The sequence below is a fragment of the Panthera onca genome, chromosome F2 (assembly GCF_046562875.1).
Source record: "Panthera onca isolate mPanOnc1 chromosome F2, mPanOnc1 haplotype 2, whole genome shotgun sequence".
NCBI lineage: Eukaryota > Metazoa > Chordata > Mammalia > Carnivora > Felidae > Panthera > Panthera onca.
In genome coordinates, this window is record NC_138356.1 from 79,496,651 (window position 1) to 79,509,663 (window position 13,013).

The 13,013-nt window shown below is 41.8% G+C and overlaps 1 long non-coding RNA gene across 1 annotated transcript; it reads right to left on the reverse strand.

The window, feature by feature from the left end:
* Positions 1-606: 606 nt before the first annotated feature.
* On the reverse strand, positions 607-11,956 carry LOC132664845 (uncharacterized). The gene is made up of 3 exons (XR_009603884.3): positions 11,770-11,956; positions 10,489-10,539; positions 607-829 (listed from the first exon to the last, which is right to left on the reverse strand). It is a non-coding gene; the product is annotated as an uncharacterized LOC132664845 (long non-coding RNA).
* Between the last annotated feature and the right edge of the window lie 1,057 nt (positions 11,957-13,013).

Here is a 13,013-nt window from a genome sequence, read left to right on the forward strand (position 1 = left end):
ACTTTTAGTACATATGTAGCAGATTTAGAATCATGACAACCTACCCTTGTGGGAAACGAATTTATTGACTAGAGTGTGCTCCCATGCTGTTCCTTTTACCTTGATCCTTAAAGCATCCATTCGTGTTGACATCTCCCTTTGCCCTCTCCAGAGAGGGTTTCATACACCTGTGCTATAGTGAGATTCTTGTCAGTCTGCCACCTTCTGGGATTCCCTAACCTTCTAAGTGACTTCCTAGTTTGTATACATCAAGATTTACTTTGTTTTAAAATTCTACAGGTTTTGGCAAATACATAATGTGTCCACCAGTAGCTTATAGAATAGTTTCACTTCCCCCCAAATCCTGTGCTCTACCTATTCTCTCTCCCTCCTCCCCCACCAAATAACTAGAAACAAGTAAAGTAATACTCTTACTATACGGTATTGGAATCCTACAGTACAGTCCTTTAAAGACTGGTTTAACTTAGCAATACACATTTAAGACTGCTACATGCCTTTCTGTGGCTTGTTAGCTCCTTTATTTTTATTCCTGGGTAATATTCTATTAAATGGATAGAACACAGTTTACTCATCTATTGAATAATACCATGGTTGCTTCGAGTTTTCAGCAGTTGTGAAAAAAACTTGCTATAAACACTTATGTACAGCACTTACTTTGAAGTATAGTCAACAGTGGTATTTTCAGGTGCAAAATGATTCAACAACTCTGTAGGTCTTGCAGTGCTCCTCGTGATAAATGTACTGTTAATCCCCCTTCATTTTATCCATCGCCCCTTACCATCCCTCTGGCAACCACCAATTTGTTCTCCATTTTTTAAGTCTGGTCTTCCTGTGGAATTTAACAAGATGAAATGAGACATGAGTGAAATCCTGTAGTATTTGTCTTTCCCTTATTTCATTCAGCATTCTACCCTCTAGTTCAGTCCATGTTGTTGTAAATGACAAGACTTCATTCTTATGGCTGAGTGATATTCCATTGTGTGTATATACCACATCTTCATCCATTCATCTCTGGATGGGCACCTGGATTGCTTCCTTGTCTCAGCTATTGTAAATAATGCTGCAATGAACTTGGGGGTGCACGTGTCTTTTTGAATGAGTGTTTTCATTTTCCTTGAGTAAATGCCCAGTAGTAGAATTACTGGGTCATATGGTAATTCTATCTTTAACTTTTTGAAGACCCTCCACCTGTGCAGGATTTTGTGTGCACAGAAATTAATGGGGGTAGAAATATCTAGGAGCATAATTGCTGGATTATGTTAAGACTATGCTTACCTTTGTAAGTTAGTGTCAAACTGTCCTTCCAAAGTGATTATACCATCTTTTATTCTCCACCCCACCCCCCCACCCCCAGTGATGATCCTAGAGGTTCTGCACCCTGGTGCAGTTTTTGTCAGTTTTTGTTTTTAATCTAATAGGAATGTAGTGGCAACTGGCTTTAATTTGCAATTCCCTAATGACAAATGATGCTTAACTGGCCATTTGTGTATCTTCCTTGCTGAAATACCTGTTCAGTTCTTACCATTTTTAAAAATTGGATCACTTTTATTCACAAAATCTAAGAACCTCTTAAAATAGAACAGTATCTTCCAAGTCTGTGAAAGAGGTTAAGAAAATGAAAGACAGCCACATAGTAGTACTCATTTTAACAAAGTCCAGCTTACTGAGTTCTTAGATCGAACATCAAAGGCACAATCCATGAAAAATGTATCCCCAAACCCAAGATGATCATGATTGTTCTCACGTGTTCTCTTCTAGAAGTTTTACAGTCTTGCATTTTACATTTAGGTCCATGACACATTTTGAATTTGTGGAGGGTGTAAGGTCTGTGTCAAGATTTTTTTTTTTTTAACACGTGGACTTCCACTTGCTCCAACACCATTTGTTGAAAAGACCATTCACAGAACAAACACAGAAAAGGATAAGCTATATTTGTGTGGATCTTTCTGGACTTTGTTCCATGCCCTCAACTTATGTCTACTTCACAAATACACTGTCTTGATCACAGTAGTGATCTAGTGTTGAAAGTGGGTGATGTTAGACTTCTAACTCTTGTTTATTCTTCAGTACTATTGACTGTTCTGAATTTTTGTCTTTCCATGTTTGCCTTTAGAATGTTTGTCAGTATCCACAAAGGGTGTACTGGGAATTGAGCAGCTCACAATAGCTTATGGGAGTTAGTGTGGGCAAAAGAAATCCTGTCCTCCAAGTATCAGGGATCTGTGCTCTTGGGATCTGTGACCAGAAGCAACAGATCCCTGGTATTTGTGTAGAGGTACGGACAGAGGCAAATAGTCCTTGTTGGACCTCCCCCTACTATCTTAACCTTCTCCTTCTCCAGCTGAAGTGAAAATACGAAAAAAATGGAAACCTCAGTAATGAGATAAAAAAAACCTAAGAAACCAAAACTTTCTAGAGCTGACAAGTATAATAACTGAAATGAAAAACTCACTAGAAAGATTCAAATACAGATTTGAGCAGGCAGAAGAATTTGAACTTAAAATAGGACTACAAAAAGTGTTCCCTTTTAGGGACACCTGGGTGGCTCCATCTGTTGAGCAGCCAACTCTTGACTTAGGCTCAGGTCATGATCCGGGGTGGTGGGATGGAGCCCTGTGTCGAACTCTGTGCTGAGCATGGAGCCTGCTTAAGATTCTCTCCCCCTGTCCCTCTCTCCTGCTTGCATTCTCACTCTCTCTCAAAAACAAAAATGTTCACTTTTATTCAGTCTTTTGTCAGACTCCAAGCCTAAGGGATCCAAGTGGACCAATATGGGCATCACCGGAATCCCAGAAGGAGAAGAGAAATGGGCAGAGAGAATGGTTGGGGAAAAAATAATGCCTGAATTCTTACTAAATTTGAACTGCTTACAGTTTATGAAGCTTCTTGGATGTCTATATCATGTAAGGTGAACTCAGAGGACTGCACTGTGACACATTATAAGCAAAGTTTCCTAAGATAGATGAAAGGATCTTAAATGGCAAGAGACATGACTTGCCAAATACAAGAGGGCCTCAATAAGATTAACAGCATATTTTTCATCAGAAACTTTGGAAGCTAAAGGCAGTGGGCTGATTTTTGTTTCTCTTTTAGCCCCTTTGACTAGGTCAACCAAGAATTCTATACCTGGTGAAACCACCCTTCAAAAGTAAAGCATAATTTAAGACCTTTCCAGAAAACCAAAAGCCGATCAGAAGGACATTCATGACCAGTAGACTTGTCCTGCAAGAATTGTTAAGGTAGTTATGTAAGATGAAATGAAAGGACACTAGACAATACTCGAGGCCATGTGAAGAGATAAAGATCTTAATAAAAGTAAATGAGTAATTATGAAAGCTACTATTAAAACAGTGGCTTAGGACTCCACTGTTTCTACATAATTCTTCTAAATGCATTCTCTTAAACTACTAGTCTGTCTGGGGGCACAAATTGTATAAAGATGTAATTCTGTGAGCACTACAACAGCTCTAAAGGGAGTAGGGACAGCCCTAAAGGGAACAGAGTTTTTGTATATTATTGAGTTAAACTGGTATAAATTCAAATTAGAGTGTAATAACATTAGATACGTAATCCCCTGGTAATCACACAAGAAAATTATTATGGTATATATACAAAAGGAAATGATAGATTCAAATACTTCAAAATCAATTAAAACAAAATACACTAATATAGGAAATAAGCACAAGAACTAAATGAAAGGATAGAAGTCTCTATCAGTAATTATTTTAAATGTAAATGGGTTAAAATCTCCAATTAAGACAGATTGGCAGAATGGATTTTCTTCAGTACAACTAAATGGTGTCAACAAAAGACCCACTTAAGTCCAAACGCTTATAAAAAGATTACATGAAATATGTTTCCATTCTTTCAAATAGTAATGAAAATATAGTAGGGGTGGCTATACTCTGGAAAACTAGCCTTAAAGGTTATTAGAGACCAGGACACTACATATTAATTAAAAGTTCAGTATAAAAAAATAAATACTTAGGTATCTAATGATGACATATATTAAAAGGACAATTAAGGAAAGAACTAGACATCTCAGCAGTTAACAGACTTAGAATCCCACTGAGGGAATTAAACTGGATAATTTCAACTGCTGTGTCTTAAAGTTTGCTGATGCTTCTTCCACTTCACAAGAGCTCAGCAGAAGGTGATCTTTTTAGTTGTCTTTCAACTCCATAATTGTGTTGGTTCTCCTATAACTTGTATTTCTTCATTAACCATCTTTATTTGGGGAGACGACATTCTTCTAGTTCTTAGACATCTTTTGGCCTTTAATTCTTTGAACATTTACAACAGCTGGTTTAAAGCCTAGATCTACGTCTGACTTCTTCCTTGGAGACCGTTTGCTGGCTGCTTTTTCTTTCTAGATGGTTCATACTTCCTCTTTCCTGGGAGACTTGTAATTTCTTGCTGGACATGTTAACTGGAAGTCCGATCTTCCCCTCCTTCTGTTTTGTTGCTTTTTGTTGCTGATCCTGCTGTTCTTTCTTGGATTCAAACAGTACTTGACAAACTTAAGAGCCTTCACTAAGCTAACTGCCATGTGTAGCCACCAGTCAGCTAATAATTGGACAGATTTCTCTTTGTAAAATGTTTGAGAGTGCAAGCAGAGGAGAGGCAGAGAGGGGGAGAAAGAATTCCAAGCAGACTCTATGCTGTCAGTGCAGGGCTTGATCTCCCGAATCACAGGATTTTGACCTGAGCGAAAATCACGAGTTGAACACTCAACCAACTGAGCCACAAAGGCACCCCAGGCAGATCTCTTTAACTGCCTCAGCTCTTAAGTCTCCAAGCTCTTGCTAAGTGAATCTGTGTGTGTTGTAGATCAAGCTGTCACTGTTCTTGTAGGCAGTTTACGACTTTTCAGCCTTTACTTCCTGTTAGCACAGGGCCAAGGTCAGCTAGAGGTAAGAAATCAGGACCTTCTCAGGTCTTCCCCGGGTATGCAACAGCTCTCACCTATGTGTGGCCATGTAGATTTCCAGGAATAAGCTGGAACTTTTCAAATCGTGCTGTAGAATTCTCATTCCCAATTTTTTTTTCCTTTTAAGCTTTTGGGTCAACCTTTATTATCCCCAATTGGTAATGATGCCTCAGACCTCCATGATGTTCACAATTGCCACTGAGTGTCTTCAACAAACACCCTGGTATAGGACTTGTCATAATCCTTCCTGAGAATGGAGATTTCCAGTGGTGTTTCAGGCCAAATCATGAAAATTCTATTAATGTGGTTGTGGAGAAGCTTCAAGCTCCAAGTTGTTCTGTTCTTTCCAGTGGCTGCTGGTTCTCCCACCCACCATGGGAGTAATGTTTGTTGGCTGTAAGTAAAGTTGTAAGGCTGTTGTAATGTTTGGGCTACCCTGAGGCTGGGGAGAAGGAGAAAACACACTGAAGATCACTGCTATGACTGAGACGGAGTCATTTCTCTTGAAGAAATGTTACTGATGGTTCACCTTTGACTAGCCTGAAAAGTTCTAAAGTCGACTAGATTCATTTTGCCAGTGTTCTCCCTACTTTTAATAGAAGAGCAAATTTTCAGAGGTTCCTCAAACTAAGGAGTTCTTACAACAGCCATTTTGGTCTCAAACGTTTCCTTCATCTTTAAAAATGACATTGGTGTTTTTGAAGTGTCTGGATCAGTTATCTACAGATCATCCCATATTGTGGACAGAATCCATCCACTATTTCAAATGTCTTTTTTCCCCCACAGAAAATTCTGGTGTTAAACCATAATTTCTCCATGTCCTCTGGAGGAGGTAATATGGGGGAGATGGAGAAATTAAAACTATCAAAAAATAGCAAAAGTATTTAAGGAGAAAAATGATAAATGTTGCTTATTTACTGTTGATAGTATCTTTTGTGGATTTAATTATAATCAACAGCGCTTTTTTTTTTTTTTAACGTTTATTTATTTTTGAGACAGAGCATGAACGGGGGAGGGGCAGAGAGAAAGGGAAACACAGAATCTGAAGCAGGCTCCAGGCTCTGAGCCATCAGCCCAGAGCCTGACGCTGGGCTCGAATTCAGACCGCGAGATCATGACCTGAGTTGAAGTTGGACGCTTAACCGACTGAGCCACCCAGGCGCCCCGCAACAGAACTTTTGGTATGACTGGGTAGAGAAGGTGTACTAACATTGCAATAACCTACTCCTAATAAACCACATAATAATGTGTACAAACAGGAGTTCCCATAGAAATTCACTAATTGGATACATCATAAGTTATTTCAACCTTTAGTGTTAATACCTAAATTTTACTTCTAGTGCAGATATTTATATTTTTGCATGGTATATGGTAGAGTATACCTGCAACTTCTGCATTAGCAATTGTGTAGATACTAGAGGGGAAACAGGAATCACCAATTACTAAAGGCTACTAGCACTTCCTACAAAAAGTTTTCCCTGATGCAATTAGCAGTATCTGTCAAACCTGACAATTGTCAAAGTGAAATCTTAAAATTCCCACTTGCGTTATGCTATCCATTTTGTCACTTTCTCATTAAAATACTAAATACCACCAGTCTATTACAGGACTTGTGCGAGGTAGAGAGAACTTGGTTGTCCAATTCCCCCCCACCCCCACTACAAGTGGACTCCTTCCCACTACAAGATAATGGTTGCAAATAAGAGTTTAAGGCTTACAAACAAGTAAAAATGTTTGTTTTTCCTTCTACTGAGCCCAGAAGCTTTTCTAAGCCCATGGTCTAAGTCCAAGTCTGGCTGTCCTAGAAAAGAATTCCTTTTCCTAAAAGAGACCTCGAAATTTAATGAAGTGAAATCTTATACCTTTATATTTAATACTGGACTATCAGAGTTTATTCACTCTAGGATACTTGGAAGCCATGAATCACTGAGCTAAGTAAATAGTGAAGAAATTCTAAGATTTCTCCCACATCCAACTTGGCCAAGACACAAACCTATGATAAATAAAGGGATTCTAAAACAAGCGTCTGACAAATTTAGCGATGGAAATTTCAAGTCTCCAATTAAGTATCGTAATTGATTGTTGAGAAGGCATCTTTCCAAACAATTACTTTCAAAACTTTGCAAGTGCTGAGCACTAATTTTAACCCAATTATCTCTACATATCTTCTGAACAAATCAAAGTCCAAGATCAGAGTTCTTCAGTAAAAACTGTTCTTTTCCTATCCAATTCCCTTGCTAAAATTGGGACATCCCCCTCCTTCCCCGCCACCACAATCCCTACTTCAGAACTTCCACATTTTAAAGCCAACAAACTCAGGAACATATTCATTGGTTTGTCTTTCCCCAAAACAAAGAAACTTGAACTATTTTTGTGCTGGTGGTTGTTTATTTTGCTCTCCCTTGTGCCTTGGGGGCTGGATATCTAATAGCTAGTTCTCATTAGTAGAATATAAATCTAGGACCCTGGAGGCAAGGGACTCTGGCAAACCTATGCTTACAGGCTTGATAAAGTAAAATGGAAACAGAATCCATTTCCTTACCTCTAAATGCATGTGCTTGCCAAATAGGAACTTGAGTGGTGTCCTGCGTGATCCCCCGTTACCCTGTGGACTCTGGGGACCTGAATGCTGGGGAGAAGTGGCTATTGAGTCTCTGTAGTGGAGACCCTGAAAGTTAGATTTGGTCCCTCTAACTTCTTCCTTAAAAACGTCACTGTAGGTATTTCAAGCAAAAAATCTCTAATTCAGAGATTCACACACTTACAAAATCATCAGAATGATGTCTCCCTGTACCTTGAATTATATGGCACTTGATGCCAAAACACGAGATTGGCTACTTCCAAGTGTCCTGAAGAGATTAGAGAACAAAAAGGCCACATTCGTACTTTTCCCTTTTCAGTGCAAGGCATGGTCAGAGGAGCAGAGCTTTTTAAGCCTTCCCTAAAAGAATGTAGCCTGTCTTCTGGCTATGGGGTCAGTATATAAGAAAAACTCAAGTATTAGTCCTTCAAGTGGCAAATTAACTACTAAAACTTAGCTTCATATCTGTATCAGAGCTCTTAGGTGAAAGTCTGTTTCATTCATATACTCCCCTTTCCAATCTCCAGAATTCTCCATCATGAAACTCCAAATCCTGCAGAGTTCTACTTCTGCCAAAGTAGCCCCTCCTCCCCTGGCTGAGGCCCCAGATCCCCCGTGCACCCTTGCCTGGAGCTGTGGTATAGACCTGACCTGAGGACGTTACCTTGGAGGGGATTCTGCATCTGTACCAATCCTCACTTCCCTCAGGCCCATTACAATCGAATCATCCCAGCGGACAGAAGTTGAACATAGGAAGCAATAGCTTTTACATGCTGTCAGAATTGCAACTTTTGGTTGTCACATCAGCCAAAACATAGGTATGTGTGTGTGGGAACCAATTACAAGGGTGCTGGACCAAGGAAGATGACCTGGAATCACCTTGGTCCAAAATCCTCAGGAAAAGAGCCCTTCCTATAAAGGTTCAGATGTAATGCGTGGTCCCTAGCAACAAACAGCTCGGTGTCGGTCTGTATTAAGTGAAGTCAAGGTGCTGGAACCCCTCTCATGTAGAGGAAGGAACCTAAAGACTCGAAGATGTACATGTCAGCATGTGGGTTGAGTAGTCTCTGGCTGCCTTGCTCCAGGGTTCCTGCAGCCATTTGACAACCACTCCCCTCTACTGCACCACCTCTGCCTTGCTTTTGGCCCCAGGAAGGCTCTGCTGCTGTCATGTGAAGACCTGTGGGAGCCCGTGTCTCCATCTTGGTTCAGGCACCCATCTAGAATTGCAAGGTAGTTGCCATCTGGCTAAAGCAGAATGGAATATTTATAGAATTCTTCCACCCTATTTTGTGCCTTGTATGGCACCTTCTATATGGTTCCTCAGAGGGTTCCAGAAGTGTTTTCTTAGTCCCAGTTTCCAGAAGTGATAAGGACCCCAGATTTCACCACCGCAGATGCTAGCAGTGGCCCGAGGGGGCTTTCCTATTGAAGTGCATGTGGTGGCTGCCACCAGCCTCCCGTCTTTATCTGACGGTTTCCCTGGCCACTGGTGGCTACTCTGCTTGCACACCTGTTTGAAGTGCCTGAGAATTTGTGCCCTGAAGCCACCTGACAGTATTGAGCTCTGGTTACCCATAGGATGAACATAGCTGATAATGTGCCATGGTGTGGAAGATGATCCCTAGAAGTGCTGGCAAGCTAATGGGAAAGTGAGGGAGGAAAAGGCAGTAAGGAGTCCCTCTCTCCAGGGTTGCTTCTAGGGGGACTTTAAGACCCTTAAACTGAAAGGTTTAAGGTTGACTGCAAGTGGCCTTAGGAAGTAGATGATCGAAATGGAAACCTGTCAAAAGATCAGTTGAGGCACATTAAAAGGAATACTTTATATAAGCAAAAATCCTTCCAAATTGGGCAGCACCATCCCAGAGGGTGTTAAGAGCATTCCACAGACAGGAGCCAGGGGAAACACTTCTATGTGGCAGGCATGGAAGCAAAGAAGGAGTTGCTCCCCTGGCTGTGGCTTAAAGCCTACTTGGCTATTTGTGACTGGCTGTAGGTGGGCAGTTAAAATCCCTGGCACGCTGGAGATCCCATTACTAGGACCTTCCCTGTAGTTGATAAGGATGCGAAGTAGATGGAAGAGGGATCTCTGACAAGGGACATGTGATAGTGTCTGGAGATGGTCTTGTTTGTCACATACAGGGTTGGTGGGGGGAGACTACTCCTGCCATCTAGTATGTAGAGGCCAGGGATGCTGCTGAACAACCTGTCCTGCTAGCACAGCCCCAGTACAAAGATTACTTGGCCCAAGTCCACTCCATGGGGATCAGAAGAACCCCAGGAACCTATTGAGTCTTCAGTTATGCTGACCTCTGGGGTTTATGATCAAAACTGCCCAGATACAGCTGTAACCCCCAAAAACCCCAAGCAAGGGTACCCACCCAGCTGAGCTCAATCAACCCACAGAACCGGGAGAGAGTGTAAAGCTTTACTGTTTTAAGCCACTGAGAATTGGGGTGGTTGTTTACACAGAAATAGATGAACAGTAAGCTAACATAGTTGTTTTTTTTTCTCTCTCCTGCTCCCAACCGAAAGAACCTTCACAGAGTGTCTTTTACTTAAGTTTTTCCTGTGAGGTCTTAGAACACCTGCTTTGTTTATTCAGACTAATTCTCTATTTTGATTCTCGAAGTCCTTCATAAGTCTCAGTCCTTCTCATGTGGAGGACCTCAATCCACAAAGGTGAGAGGGAGAGTCCCTTTCAACACGGACTGTGCCGGGATTCCTGCTACAACCATTGGACTCTTCCCAAGAGTCCACCAGCTGCTAGAGAGTTTTCACTACCTTACCAGACTGGTTATCTTCAGCAGGATTTGGGAAAGGCATTCACTCATTCAGAGCTCTGAGAATGCCTGACTGCCTCTGCACATGTTTGTGGAGCTATGTCTACTGAACACGTTAAGTAGCAGGAGCTATTTTCTCCCCACTGAGTTGGATCACTTATCGATATAAAATAGCCCTTTGCTTGATTTCATACCATGTCTGGAATCAATGGATCCATGCCACCTTTCTGTTTGTTGGCATTGCCCTGCAATAAAAACAGAAGTTCCAAGACAGGAGGGTAAACAAGCTTGAGTTTCTTACAAGGAACATGTGGCTGAAGTGTTTTTTAGCCCATTCTGAGAGTTGGGCATTTGTTTTTGTTTTACATTTTTTCTTAATGTTTATTCATTATTTTTGAGAGAGAGAGTGAGCAGGGGAGGGGGAGAGAGAGGAGACACAGAATCAGAAGCAGCCTCCAGGCTCCGAGCTGTCAGCACAGAGCCCGATGCGGGGCTTGAACTCAGACTGTGAGATCATGACTTGAGCCAAGGTCGGACGCTTAACTGACTGAGCCACCCAGGCACCCCGTATTTGTTTTTTTAATAAATGGGTTTAAATCCTTTGTTTCATCTTTGCTATTACTGTTTGTTACAATAGCGTGTGGTGCTTTTGATCTTGGCTGCTCATAGGTGGAGGCGAGACCAGTATAGTCAGGTGATTTCCCAGAGAAGCTTTTTCCCAAGTGGGAAGCAGTGGTGTGGGCGACAAAAACAAAAAACCCAAAACAAAAACAAAACCAGCCATATTTAAGCCAGTTATGTTGCTATAAATGTGTTAATGATAGCAGGTAAATGCTAGTATCGTTGCAAGGAGTAAATGTGGTCATGTGGGTATGTAAACCTGAACTCCACATATATCCAAGCTAAATGTAGATAAAGTTTAAAGAAACTTAATTTTAATATTTAAGTTTTATTTTGAGAGAGCGAGCACATGAGCAGGGGAGGGGGCAGAGAGGGGGAGAGAGACTCCTAAGCTGGCTTCAAGCTGTCAGCACAGAGCCCAATGCGGGGCTCGAACCCACGAAGTGTGAGATGGTGACCTGAGCTTGAAATCAGGAGTCGGGTGCTTCACCCGACTGAGCCATGCAGATGCCCCTTGAATTAAGTTTTTAAACGATATCCGCCATTCAGAGAACAATGTCAGATCTACGAGATCCCAGATTACCATTACTAAACTAAGAAGTCTGGAGTCTATTACTGCAAAAGCTTGAAGTGTGTGTTTCGTTGTAAAGAGGGGGGAAACCAAACTAAATCTACAGAGGGCTTTCTGACCCAGCCCCTAATAACCATGCCCCGCTCTGGTTCCCCACGGGTTCCAGAACACTGGGAGGCAGTGGTGGCTGCTTCCGCAAACCCTTTGGGCTACAACCTCTTGACTTTGCCTTCACCAGTGCTAACCCTACTACCCAATGACTCCAAGTTAAGCAAACACTCACTGCAGCCTGAAAGTGCAGAGGAGAATAGTGTTGTCGCTGGAGGCGTGGTGCCCAGGAGAGCACAGGAGGGGGCCGCGTCCACATGCCTGGTTTACTCTTCCCCAGTGTCCTATTCAGTCCAACTTCCTCTCTCCTGGATGCAAAATGAAGATCTGGGACAAAGACAGAAGCTAACATTCATTGAACCCTGGCCGCCTAAAAGGAAACATCCAAAATAGAGAAGGAAATCCCCCTATAATACTCACACAGGAGAATCAAATGACAGCCCCAGTGGCACATCTGGAACCCCACACCCCTGTCCTAGCTCTCTCCTCTCTCCCCTGCCTCTTCATTACATCCTTTCCCTTTGCCCGGCCTTCACATGTTCTCCCAAGGTCTGCTCCTTGGTCTGCTTTCTCTGTTAGCACTCTGCTTCCAGGGTGAGCTCATTTAGGACCTTAAATACCAAAAACAGATTTGGATAGTAAGATTACACTAGATACGGAAAACTGAAATTTCTAACTAAAATACAACCAAAATCTAGATTGTATTAGGACTATAAATGTCAATCCAGGAACCTGGTAGCATATCAAAATGTTACTCCTAGGGGGTGGCTGAATGTCCCCTGCAGATCTCCTCTGGCCCCCTTCATTGATGGACATCTGAGCTAATGGGTGGTTGGTGTATGATCAGGCTCAGCTGTGTCCTTCTCTGGGCACTGACATTGGCTGAAAAGACCTGCATCCCCAAGGTCCAAGGTTACACCCTCCCTGTGGATGTAGGTGTGCAAGCCTCCTTGCCTCGATCCAAGACCACTCTGATGGGGCAAAGGCAGAGGACTGGAAAGGAGAGTTTGGGCTGCCAGTCCCCCAGGGCTCTCTGGACGTGGGTGATCATCAGAATTGTTGTTTCACATAAATCTCCACCTTTGAGCTTGTTTCCATGGAACGAACCTGCAGCATTATAGACAATGACCAAATCTGTTTTAGCCCAAGAATGTAAAAATTGGACATCAAGAATTCTACCCTGTTAATGGTACAAATTATGTGACAAAGGAGGTAAAAAAAAAAAAAAATCACATTAATGGCTATCCAAATGTCATTTCCCATAAACCAGCAGTAATTCCTAGTAAAAATTATGTGTAAAAGAGGATTAATCAAAACTACTTCTGGGTTTTAATAAAACTGGCCTTAATATCTGAAAATATGAAAAGTTCTTGTAGCACTTGCTGTTATATATTATAAAGACTGGGAAACATTAACAAG